Below are 12,940 nucleotides of genomic sequence, written 5' to 3' on the forward strand. Positions count from 1 at the left end.
ATTTTTACCTTTAGGAATGGCAACTGGAAACCTTCTAATGACCATGGCAAATGAAACAGACTCTTCTGTGGAATGGCCAGGGTGAGAAACCAGCCCTGTGTCAGGAAGTGTCCAGCCAAGTGGGCTCTTGTAGGTCCAGTATAATATGGCATCATTATACTGCAGGGAAATTCATCCTAACTATTACCATCACCATCCTCACCAAAACCTGGCTGGCTCTAGGCAAAGGCACGGTCTTAGAGTCAGAGTGCATGGGACCTGGGTGCATTCGGACTGTGTCAGAATGTGGCTTTGATAGAGGTCAAGCCAAATTCAGTTCAGAGTCAGGCATGAGAGTAAGATCAACATCCTCCACCTGCAGCATTGGTGCTGGAGTGGTGCCGGGTGTGGAGTCGACTCTGAAGTTAGAGCTGAACCCGAATACTGGATATCCACATGGACCCAAGACATGCCTCAGGGAGCCACAATGGTGCAAACGATGCAGCGCATGGCCTTCTTAAATGTCTCAATCTATTGTGGCATCACCATCGGACCCGGGAACTTGGGGTACATTGGGATCAGCTGCTGAATTGGCTGCTAGGTAAGTGACCAGGAGCAAGACCACATGGTAGCTTGTGACTTTTCAGATTGAGAGTGGCAAAGTTGGGACGAGGCCTGCTTAAACCTCTTGTGCTTCTTTTTAAAATTTGGACTTACTGAAAGTCTTGGATCGTAATGATGACCTGTTGTGGGACCAACCCAAAGTGCAGGAACAGGTCTGTGTCCATGACTTTAAGCAGGAGCTGCCCTTACGTGACTTCCTGCAGTGCTTGGTGATGTAAAGCTTGGCTTTGCATTCCTGGATCGCCTTCAGGTTCATCAGGACACACTCATCCTATGACTCGGAGTCATGGTACACCAGATTCCCTATGCGGGGATCTGTCACAGACATTTTTTACACTAGTCTCTAAAATGTGCTTGGTTAGCACCTAAATGTGGCTCCAGCTGTCACTTCTAGAGTGCAGTGGGGGGTGCTATGCTGAAAATAATCCATATCCAGTGTAGTGCCTAGGGATATTCTAAAGGTGAGGAATCTATGGTTAGACCTATCCATCAGAATAAGTATGTCTTGCATAGAAATATAACTGTAGTACAAGAATCAAAATTCACTGTGCAATGAGGTGTCTAGATGACGACATGATCATGCTCACCATGTTCCCTTCAAGGCTTTCCCTCTTCAAATCTTCGATTTCATATGTCTTTGTCCAAATTCCTTAATTTATATGAACCTGGAATCCAACTACTTGGATGCAATATGTTAAGGGAAAGCCCAGAAATGTTAAGTGGATCCCCATATAACATGCAGTCCTCAGTTAACCTTATGAAGAAATGCACCAGCTCCACCTCTGAATTAAATCCCACAGTCGGAGAGTCAAGCATCTCTAGAAAAGGTTCATCTTCAAGGCCATTCATGCTGGACAATTTTTTTGATTAAGTAAATATCACCACGAGAGACACTGCAAGATTGTCTCTAGAGTGGGGCGTGATATCAACTGGTGGGAGATATCTGTTCATAAATATTTGTTAATGATTTTTTTTCCTGGCTTCCATTCCCTGCCTTGACTCTGCCACGTATGAAACAACTGCGTTGTGGCTACTACATTACAATGGACAAATCTGTAAGTGCCTATAAGATTTGTTTACTTGTGGTTGGTGTCAGGTTGGAGAACAGTGCTGCACCCCTTGTCATCCGTGCACAGTAGGTCCCACACAAACTGCTTTATTTCTGTTAACCTTTAGCCTTGAAATCCTACATGTGGTGCACAGGGAAAGGTAATTCAGGATATAAAATGTTGCATATTGCATGTTTCTCACCATTAAGCAATCCAAATGCTTTTTTCCAATTTTGAAACCCACTTGCATGAGTCCTTCCTTCCCTCAATCATTTGTTTTCCTCAACAATGTTCAATTCAACATTTGGACTGTGATAGGTCCACCCTCTCTCTACCAGTTTTTCTTGAAGGATAAGTGAATTTAACTTCTTAAGTTTTATTTCATGGCTGAAACCCCCAGCCAAAGTGTGTTTTGTTTTGCCCTCCTACCCATCTACTAAGAACAACATCACGGGGGTTATAGCTTAAATATACACAGCACAATGTATTTAAAAGTGGGAAATATGGTTTATCCTACTAACTTAAGTTCTGAATACAAACCAGTAACAGGCTTCAGATTTATATGTGTTTCTAATGTTCATGCAAGCTACTTCCATCGGTTTACGGTATACTAACAACCAGCAAATATCTCTAGTAGATGCTTTCAATGTAGAAATGTGCTGCCAATTGTGTATTTATGTATTGCATAGTCACATCAAGGGTTCATGGGTTTTTCTTCTTAAAATGTCATTAACAGGCCTAACGCAGCTTCCCGGGCTCTATATTTTGTTGACTTCTCTGTCATCAATGATGTTTAGTCAAAGAATTAAACACTGGGCTTTCCAAATGGAAGCAGTAATCTGTACAGAACTTCTGACCATTTCCCGCTTTTGCCGGACGATAAGAAAGCTTCCACTCATGCCAAAAGCAATCCTGTTCTCAACACACATTAGTCAGACTCAGGGGCAATATTTGTATACACCATAGATGGGTTGCAGCTTGTATCACACAATGAATGCAATCTATTCAATGCATGTGGCTTATGTCTTCACGTAGTGTACAATAAATGCTATGATGATGATACACACCGCACCTAAAAGCAAAAATTACACTAGAGACTACTACCTTTGCACACACATTCATTTGGCTTCATATATACTATTTAGTTGGTATAATCTAATTTACAAAAGTAGCACTTGACCATTGACAATGCATATCATTCAAGCCTGCCCATATTTAATTATAAATAACTATCCCCCAGCAGAACACGTTACACAGACTGCCAAACACCTGCATGAGTAAAATACAGCACCAAAGAAGTACAAGATATCAAAGTGCTCCCAATCGATCAACTCATGATGCTCACCACTCAAACATACACCTCAAACGATTCAGAACAAGCCAGCTTAAACACACCACAACCACATTCCCACAACAATGAATGCTTCTTCTAGCACTGTAATTCTGGAGACGACTGACCCAGACGAGCAATGCAAAATCCTTACCGGCCCAGTGGAATGAAAGCCCTTTGGCACGCACATCTATACCCACAGTGCACAATGTACATCCTTTATGGAATCAGACTCATCCTCTTTTTCATATTACCTAATATGAACCATTACTAAAAATACACCAGACAATGCAATCTTTAGTAGCCAAACAAAATTGACGACAGAGCACCAGATTTCAAAGTGTATGGTGCTATACGGTCGGTGGAAGCACACTTTACAAATGGCTGCAACACAAAATCACAAATCACGCACAACATAGCCTAGAACAACAAAATGACCTCAACTGGCATACAATGAATGCGTTAAAGCGAATGCAATGCATGTCCTTCCATGGCACATAACAAGTGTTGTTTATATTCTTGCAGTGACTGCAACGCATGATCTCACACTCACTACATTAAATGAATGCTTAACCTTAAATGGCGCGTGACCTAGGTCATTCACGCTACTGAACGCCACAAAACAAATGCCTTACATGTTGGGGCACTGGACATAGCACATGGGAATGATAGTCAATGAAAGAGGAGTATGCCTTCACATGGCACAAATCAAACATAGCTTGTGTTTGCATGGATCAAAATGAATGTAGTGCACGTGCTAACATGGCATACAACGCATTCAGTCTCGTATTGTACCTTGATTCGCAACAAATAGTCCCATTTGGCTAGCTCAACAACTTACACTGTCCCGATGTAGTGGGCGCTCCTTCCTTCAAAGGATGGGGTGGTGCAAGTGTTCTTGCCACTCAGAGGACAATCCCTAGCATGAACAATTGGAGAAAGTCGGTAGTGCTTGGTTTTCTCGTCTGTGGGGCTGGTACGAGTCAAGGGGATTTGAAGCTAAATAGGGATCACACCAAACCAGAAATTAAAGTAAGGCAAATCTACCTGCAACCCTTATCTAGGAGTAGTTATCACTGCAGACATTCCTAGGGAGACCTACACATTATCCTTATCATTGGGCAGTTCCAACTTACTAGACAGACCTACTGATGCAGCGGCATGCAAGAGTTTAAAGTAAGTCAAAAGTTCCTGGAACTCTAGCATTATCCTGTTCACAGTGAGTCTTACTAGAAAGACTTACATATTACTCATACCTTTGGCAGGTTCTCACTGTGAGCCGTACTAGACAGACCCCGCAGTGGCCATCTCTCAAAGTCCACCAACCAACCACCTCAAGCAAGAAACATGGGGGCTTTCCAGCATGCTTTCCGGTCTCCGTGAGGTGCCTGCAGCTAACCTTACCACAATGATCAACAGACAGCTGGTCATTGGTGCAAGCGATCACCAGTGCTGACAAAGAGTGGGTTCCGAAAAATCCCAGGCTGAGCCTGGTTCAGACATAACGCAACCCACAATGACACTGCTCATTTCGACCCTCTCCAATATTCCCTCTTCGTGTTTCTCAGCCCCAAGGATCAAAATCAAGTGCCTAAGAGCAATGGATCTGTTTGGAATAAAGGCAAGTAACAACTCCATCTAAAACAGTTTCTGAAAACCAGCACAGAAGAACGCCAAGCTACCTAGAAAATATTATGATTTCACGTGGTATGTCTTTCAAAATGTCCACCTACCTCAAGCAGTCGCCGACCCAATCCGTGGCTGAGAACACGCAGACGGCAAAGCTTCTGGCCTGCATGGAGAAATGAAAAAGAACAAATTTAGAGTGCGCCCACCCAATGAGAGGCAGTGAGCCATTAACGAGCAATCACATCTGTGCATTAGGAAGGCAGAAACGCCAATGATGCCTTGTGGGATAGAGCTGGCAGGCTCAGACACTTAATGGCCTTATGGGGCTCAGGAGAAGGTGGCGGTAACATGTAGGACATGGGAGGTTTGCAGTGGGGGTGGAAAGGTCTGGCACCGTTCCAGAGACCATACAATTAGAACTGCAATTAAGGAGGGGAAACACAATGACAGTGAATTAGAACCATGATAGAAGAAATATCAAACATGAATAGCGAAGGATGGGAACCACACCGGAGCGCAACTGCAGTGCTCGTAGTTTTAAAGGCTGAAAGCATTCTTAATAGTCATGTATTTTAAGAAGATGCTTCTTATTGCGTGAATCTGACTCCAGCACAGCTGGTCACTTGTCAATATGTAATTCATGTGCCAGTCAGGTTATCTACTGAGCCACAAGTCAGGTATGCAAATAAAATGTAACAGGTTGCAAAGCCCTGCAATAACACGAATAAATTGCATCAATGTTATCCACAAGAGTAGACAGTCCCAAAACACAAACCTCAAGGAGCATGGCAACAGAAAATGAAATACAGCGACTTTGCCTCAAAAACTCAACCCCTAAGGAAAGCTCTTAGAAGCAGGAACTTCACATGCTTACTGAATATCCGCCAGGAGGTGGTCGGCCTTAACACCTGAGCACTCCGGAGGTGTAAGCTTGACCATGCATATCAGATTCTTGTTGGTGGGACTGCAAACTCTACTAAATACAATGACCTCGGATATTCCAAGCTTGCCACTCTGATAAGAAAGATGCCCACAGCTGGAGTGTGCACCAAACAGCAAGCACTTAACGTTGTGACTCCTGGAAATGGTAACCACTGGAGCTGGACTCGGCAGCACCTGGGAATTATGCCCAAACATCCATAAACCCCTGATCAGCACACCACAAAAGGCAAGGCAGCTTTGAAGGGACCAGGGGTAGCTTGGGGGAGATGAGATTGAAAGCTGGAGTTAACTTCCCAAAGCACTTTTGCAAATGTAGTTTCAGGGGAGATTTAGATACATGTTGTTTAAAGCACGGTTAGTGAATCAAAGAAAATGGACCGTGCATTAATAAGGGTTAACGCAGCATTAATGGCCAATACTGAATGCCTTGCCTGGAAAAAGATGGTACACAGCAAAAGTCTGAAATTGGTGTGTGTTGGATTCAACATTAGTTAAAAGCCAACATGCACTCCTCCTTGAACATAACCCAATCTATATTTATGAGAGCTTTTTGTACATTGCAGACTATCATGGGTGGGTCCCGTTCATGAACAGGGTTCCCTGCCTAATACGCCTCATAAACAGGGCTTCAATAGATGTCGCTTTAGTAAGTTTGTTCGAACTTGTGGTAAATCATGTATGTTGCCTTTACTAGGTAAGTATTTTAGTTGGCCCTTTGAGGGACTTGCCTCAAGAAAATGGACAGAGAGTCAGAGCGAGTAAGAGGGGGAGACATGGGGACCAGGTGAGAGAGAGAGAGGAGAAAGATCACGTGAAAGAGCAGGAGGAGGAAGAGAGATGGATTTGAGAAGAGTGGGGTAGGCGTATGTGTGCATGTGTTATGTGTGTGCATGGATCTGCGCCCACAGAGATCTAGAAAGAGAGGCCGAGTGGTCCAGGAGCTGTCTTGAGTTGGATGAGAGATCTTAGGTTGAAGTAATGCAGGTGAATCCACTAAGTTTCAAGGAACATGAAGGAAACAACATTTAAACTGGCCTGGCACTGGGAAAGGTTTGACAATGGAGAGAAAACTGTGAATGGGGAGCGTTTACTTTACCGTCTCAGAGAACAACAATCTATGAGTTAAAATGAGAGGTGACTTTTAATGAAGGTTTTCACCAATGAAAACTAAGTACTGACTGAAACAAAATTTGAAATATTTACACTTCAAGTGGAACGTTTTTATCATTACCTCAGGAGGACACATACATTTAGATACGGGCATTCACAGTTAATTCCCTAACCAAGAAGTGAGTGTTTCCACCGTCTGGAAAGACATGAACAGGGAGTGTTATGTTTGACTTTACAGCAAGCTTCATGCATAATTCAGATGAACTCCCTCCACACAAGAGCCAGAGAAGCACTGTTTGATCAGTGAGGACTTAATATAAGATCTAGGAAGGTAGGCGCAAATTAGAGACATAAGGACGATAGTGTCTGTGATCGCAGAAGGCTACTTGAAACCAGAGGCAAAACGCTGTAATGGTCACAGACCATCTATGGAGATCGCATCACTAAATGAATGGTTTCAGGTTTAAATAAGCAATCGCAATGCCAATAGGGCTGGCTTTAAAGGAATGAAGTAGTAGGGGAATGGATATGTATGCGTGGGGGAAGTAAAGAACTCTAGAATATTATTATTGTAGGTAAAACGGCCAGGTGACAGTTGCACTGTCAACCAGACCTAAAAATCCATGCAAGTTAATGACTGCCGACCTCCCATCTGTGATGCTGCCAGAAAAAAACACCGTAAATTATCTAGTTATTTAACCCTTTCAATGCTGATGACGAGCTCAGCTCGTCATCACCCACGGGTGTCGTGTGCTGATGACGAGCTGAGCTCGTCATGGTGCCACTAAAATGGCATTTTCCAGCACAGGGGGGGAAAATGACCAGCATCCATGTGGTTAAGACACTTTAGTAGCATTACAATGTCATTTGGGTGCCCCTGAAAGTTCAAGCTCAGGCAGCAGGATAAATAAACAAAATGGCCACAGGTATGTGAAGGGATATTGCTTTTTTGAGGAGGTACGCAGCTTCTGCCCAATCAAAACATGTACTCCCGACTGCTAGCATTAGGGTGGAGTTAAAGACTCGCTCTAGTGATGCTCACATTATTGTCTGGCGACAGCTGCACTGTTAGGTAAAGCCATGAATATAGGTTTTTGCTAGAGACCTGAATCCATATGTCTACACCATTTTAGCTGCATTTTAAATCAATTGGAGCTACTCCATTGTAGAAAGAAGGACCCCTGTATTGCTTTACACAGGCTCTCTGCGAGCCGGTATGCATACATTCAGTTCTACGCTCAGGGCTGGTGGCATCTTAAGATATTGCAGACATTTACAGAAGCATATGATCCACTCTTGGCAGCCTCTCTCCTTCCTGTGGCACAGAGGTTGAGCTTTCAGGGCCACCAGTTGGTCGCATTCGGATCTTACAGTCTGCTGGGCTGAGTTAGATGGCTGAGTGAGTGACAGGGGCTGCGAGCTGAGTAGCAGTGGGTGTACTTGTGTGTAGAATTCGACTATGAGAAGTAGTCACTTCCGTGTTCCTCACTGGGATCATCCATTTCTGAGGCTCTCCCACTCTATTCACATGCATGAACGCTGCTCCTTCTCAAGGAACCATGTGGATAGATTCCTTGGCACTGCTTGATGGGACTCCAATGCCTGCCCAGAGTTTCTTACTGGTCTCAAAAAGGAATCCAATCTGAAGGATTCAACATGGGGTTACTTTTCTGTTGAATGACTAGGTCCTCAAATTATTATTTGTCTCAGTGCTTAGTGTTGATAAAAGATCTCAATTCCAGTCCTATAAAGGAGTAGAATTGGAACTAACGTGAACCCCACAGTCGTGATTGCTGCTTCATGCAAATAACCAACAAAGCTAAGGCGGTCTGACTCCTTAACCATGCCAGCAAGAAGCTACAGACATCTCCGGGCCTTGCAGCGGTACAGACGCTGCCAGCAGACTGAAGGCCGTGCAGCAGAAGACCCTTGATCTCTGGTTCCAGATATCGGTGGAGCCAAATGGGTCATCTGCTCCTGGACAGAGGATCAGGGCACTGATGAATTATCATGGACTAGGCACACTCTGGTCCCTAATTTCAGAGGCCACCCAGAGGTTGCATTTCCTCTCAGATGGCCACAAAAGGCCTTGGAACATCACTCTTGTAAAGCAGGCTAAAGCAGTCATTTAGCTATTGGCAAAACTCCAAAGAAATGCCCTCCTTCTGTAAAGGCATTACCACAGTATTCAGGGCTTTGTCAGTAAAGATGGAGAATATCCCACAGTGGCAAGGTTACCACTGGTAGCTTCGGCATCTTTACTGCGCTGTTAATTGGCAGCCAAAATGGAACCCTTACTGAACCTTCTTACCAATCACCAGCATTTCTGAAGTGTTTCAATGATGGCCTTGGTGGAAGCACATCAACAGTTACAGCCAACTGGATCATCCTGAAGGTTTCCGGAGCATCGCCCGGTCAGACTGCCCGCCCCGTGACCGAGACCAAATACTCAGCAGCCACAGTGGGAGGCGGTCAGGATTCAAACTTGGTAAACCACGAAAGAAAACAAAGAATTGCGAGCGGAGCCTGAAAGTTGAATGATTGCTTTTGTTGGATCCTGCTTACATGCACCCGGAGAGGTTTCAACGCTGAACTGTCTTTGGACGCATGCTATTTTTTATCTGATGCTCGGTCGGAAGGTTATTGCCAAACCTGAAACATTTCCAGTCACATAACTATATCTTTTTTCTTTTACTGCTGTTTCTTGAAATGTCCTTCACCAAGGCAACAGTCTCTAATTTGTGCTTTTCAGCCATCTTCCTCTCACCTCTGTCTAGCATAACAGAGCAAGATTCCCAACATTCAGATTTAAAAATATATAAATTGCTGAGTAAAATGTAACTTTTAATCTAAACCGTCTGGAGTGCCCTCTGACAGTTAAGTATTTGTAACTTAACAGAGCTCACATCAGCCACCCTTCCAAGGCACGCCTTGTTCTCTACTTGAGCCGACAAATGAGAACTGCCGGAAGCCCAACTAACTCCCTGATAGCCCTCCCACTGCTTCAAAGGGTAAAATATTTTTTGCAGAGAACATCTGGCCACACCCACCTTCGATTGTTGCTGTTGGAAGATACTCTTTTCTATTATCACCCAATGGGAGTAGGTGTGTACTAGATTTCCTACAGAGTCCACCGTGCATAAAACCCTCTCTAGGCATGTAAATGACCCTGCACTGGCTGAAGGAGACAGGGAATCCCCTGGCAGCAGCTTTCAGGACAGAATTCACCATCTAGCCAGCCTGGCGACCAGCTCTGAGGAAGACACAATTGTCTTGTAGATACAATATAACCCCCTCCTCTCCCCAAAAATGCTCATACAGCAGAACAACTCACTCATACCTAGGGGCTGTAAAGAACACATTGTCAAGGCCTCTTTTAGCTCCAAATCCAGCCCTGGTTGGAATGAGGATCACTTCGATCCATACGTGTGATCCGTGGATTGCACAAGGTCATGGCAACTGGAACTGCTGCAGCATTTTCAGCATGGTAATGGATTTTCTGCATTTGCTACATAATACCACAACGCTCTTCTTGTGTTTGTGTGCCTGATTTACTTTTTCCTGTTCACGATTTTGTAAAGCGCTCCGATACCTTGGGTCAAGCTAGCGCTATATAAAACTTTTAAATAAATAAATCTGCTGCATGATTTGCAAATTTTACTAAGAAATGTTCCTATCTCAAACGGATCATAAATTACCAGAAAACTCATCGACATGTTGCGCAGTGGAAGGCCCTTCACTAACAGTTACTGGTCACCTTTCATTTGCCTACTGCTGTATTTGTGCGTTGAACTGTTACTAATGAGGTGGAACTTTTGCCCAGTGCTAACATTTGGAAAAAAAATAGTTCATAATGCAATATGCAAAGGCCAATTATATGGCGCATTACGCCATATAATTGGCCTTTTCTTGCCGCATAATTTGTTCCTCCCCGCCGTATAATTCCATAGGCCCTGCACAAGAGTATCGCTAGCTCGTGCACTGCCCACTGAGCTATTTTGCTAGATTAACCTCGCACCTTCCCAGCACAGATGGCTAAATTTGAAGAATAACAACCACAACGTGTCTTGCTTCTTCGACGATTTTTTAATTCTCTCTGAATTTCCTCCTCGTCGGCCGCTAGACCACAAAACACGCACGGGCAGCTCGAGGGATGAACTCACCTTAAAAGCCCGGCCTGTGGTTTTCCTGGCAACAAATCTGTTTGTCTTTTCGAACCCGAGGGACTGGGGGTATTTCGTTGCTCATTGAGCTGCTCTCCAGCTGGCTGGGCACGGAGACGACAAATCACCCTTCCCTGGGGGTGCGGGCACATTTCACTCCTCGGCCTCTGCGCGCGCCTCGTGATGTCACTGAAAAGTTATGGGACGGACAGTGAGCGCGTGTTTGCTTACTTCATTCCATTTCACAAGGGGTGCCATGTTTTCTCTCCTGGTTTATCATTTAACGACCCAGTGCATTCTGGGAGTACAGGAACGAATCTGATGCATCTTGAGGAAAGTGATTTTTTACTTCCCAGTGCCCTGGCAATTTATCCACCTGCAGGTGATGTTGAAAAGAACAGCCCTGCTCGAGAGCGTGACCTCATAGCAGCTAGAGTTTTGGTTCACTTCAAATGAAGTATTGGAAATAAAATGTCAGAACATAAAAGGCTGTAAAACTAAATTAGAGGATAAATGTTCGCATAGTAGGGCCACGTGGTCACTTGGCGACCAAATACACAGTTAACCAACAGATTTCAGTATTGTAATGTAATGTTCATATAGCGCTTATGTGGTTCGCCGAAACACATTTTTGGATAGATACTACACTACACTTTGTAGTGTGTGTGGCTGGCAAAGTATTTGAGTATTTGAGTACTGATTTGCCCCTTACTAATCAAAATCACTGCACTTTATCTGCCTCCTAAGGATGAAGAGCTCAGTCACCCCTACTGGTTTCGAGGACTGTGGCACACAGGTTACACGGAGATGTTTACAGTGGGTGCTGAACCCACTAAATGTAGCCCTGTTACACTGCACCAGGTACCTCAGACACAGCCTACAGCAGCCTTGCTGCACCATTACAAGTTTCACACCTGGGAATGAGGAATAACGAGGACATCCGTTTTTGTGCACTGACGCCTGCATGTGCTGCCATTCTTCTTTTACTTTTCCTCCTGCCTAGATTGTGCATACGTTCCGCAAGCAACTGATCCCACAGAATAAACTCAGAAAGAGTGCTTTAATGCTGGACTTATGTACTCCACATCTGACCATAGACACATCTGTCTAGGGTTGGATGGGCTTTACATTGAAGCGTAGGATGGAGCCCTGAGTGTTAAGTACAATTTGTGAAACTTGTTGCATGCCAGATTTGAGCCAGTTACTCATGATTACACCTACAAACAAGTTTCTTCCTAATGTTAGAACTGCCAACTGCTTTGAATGATCAAATCTGTGGATCTCCCCTTCCATGTCTTCGCCTCTCTCTAAATTATTTAATCGTTTCCTGCAAAGTTGTGAATGAACCCTATTTTTCAAGGCGTATATTTTTCTGCCAGTGCTTAATTATTTTATTTTAAAACCCCAGCAGAGTCATCATCTGCATCCAACCATTGATTGCACTGATGCTCTGCTGCCCTGCTCTTCAACTCTACAGGTTTTGATATCCAACTATCCTACTGAATACGTCTACTCTCAAAATTAACGCAGCTCCCTTAATTCTAGGATTCAAGACCTTAATCCTGCAGATGCAAATGCATATTACGTCACTAACTTCTAGACATTTGGACCATATTACGTCACTAACTTTTAGACATTTGGACAACTACCTCCCATCATTTTTTATCGACCTTGATCTATGTACCATCGACCAAGCTATTGTAATCAACCCTCTGACAACTTGAAGTATTGCTTTCATGAACCTTTAAGTGGCTACCGCATGTAGGAAAACCAGTTCTCTATAACCAGTTCGGCATCTCACACAATCACCACCAACAAGAATTCTAGAAGTGTTTGTCTGTTTGATGATTCCACCTGGGGATCTGAGATGTAAACATTTATTTACTTAATATAGGTATTCTAAAGCAAAACTTTCACCAACTGGTCAATATTTAGGTGACCGAACAGGCAAAAACATATACACCAGTGTTGAAGAAACTGCCCTAGGTTTTACCTGGAAATAACCAGGTTTTGAACATTTTCCCCAAACTAGGAATTTTAGTAACACTTCTTAGCTCTGCTCGTAGCCTACTCCAGGGTTTTGCATCAACTACGGAGGTAGCACTTCTGCCAAT

The 12,940-nt window shown here is 43.9% G+C and overlaps 1 protein-coding gene across 4 annotated transcripts in view; it reads right to left on the reverse strand.

The window, feature by feature from the left end:
• Window positions 1-12,940, reverse strand: part of LOC147710550 (discoidin domain-containing receptor 2-like) — a 369,004-nt gene that overhangs the window by 161,996 nt on the left and 194,068 nt on the right. For 3 of the 4 annotated variants that reach the window (XM_086921220.1, XM_086921217.1, XM_086921218.1), the window contains one exon: window positions 4,716-4,774. The gene's annotated coding sequence lies outside the window, so the exon portion shown is untranslated. Of the gene's footprint in view, window positions 1-3,823; window positions 3,949-4,715; window positions 4,775-12,940 lie in introns of those variants that run through there. The other variant, XM_086921219.1, reaches the window with a different exon arrangement.

This window comes from Lissotriton vulgaris, chromosome 5, assembly GCF_964263255.1.
Source record: "Lissotriton vulgaris chromosome 5, aLisVul1.2, whole genome shotgun sequence".
NCBI lineage: Eukaryota > Metazoa > Chordata > Amphibia > Caudata > Salamandridae > Lissotriton > Lissotriton vulgaris.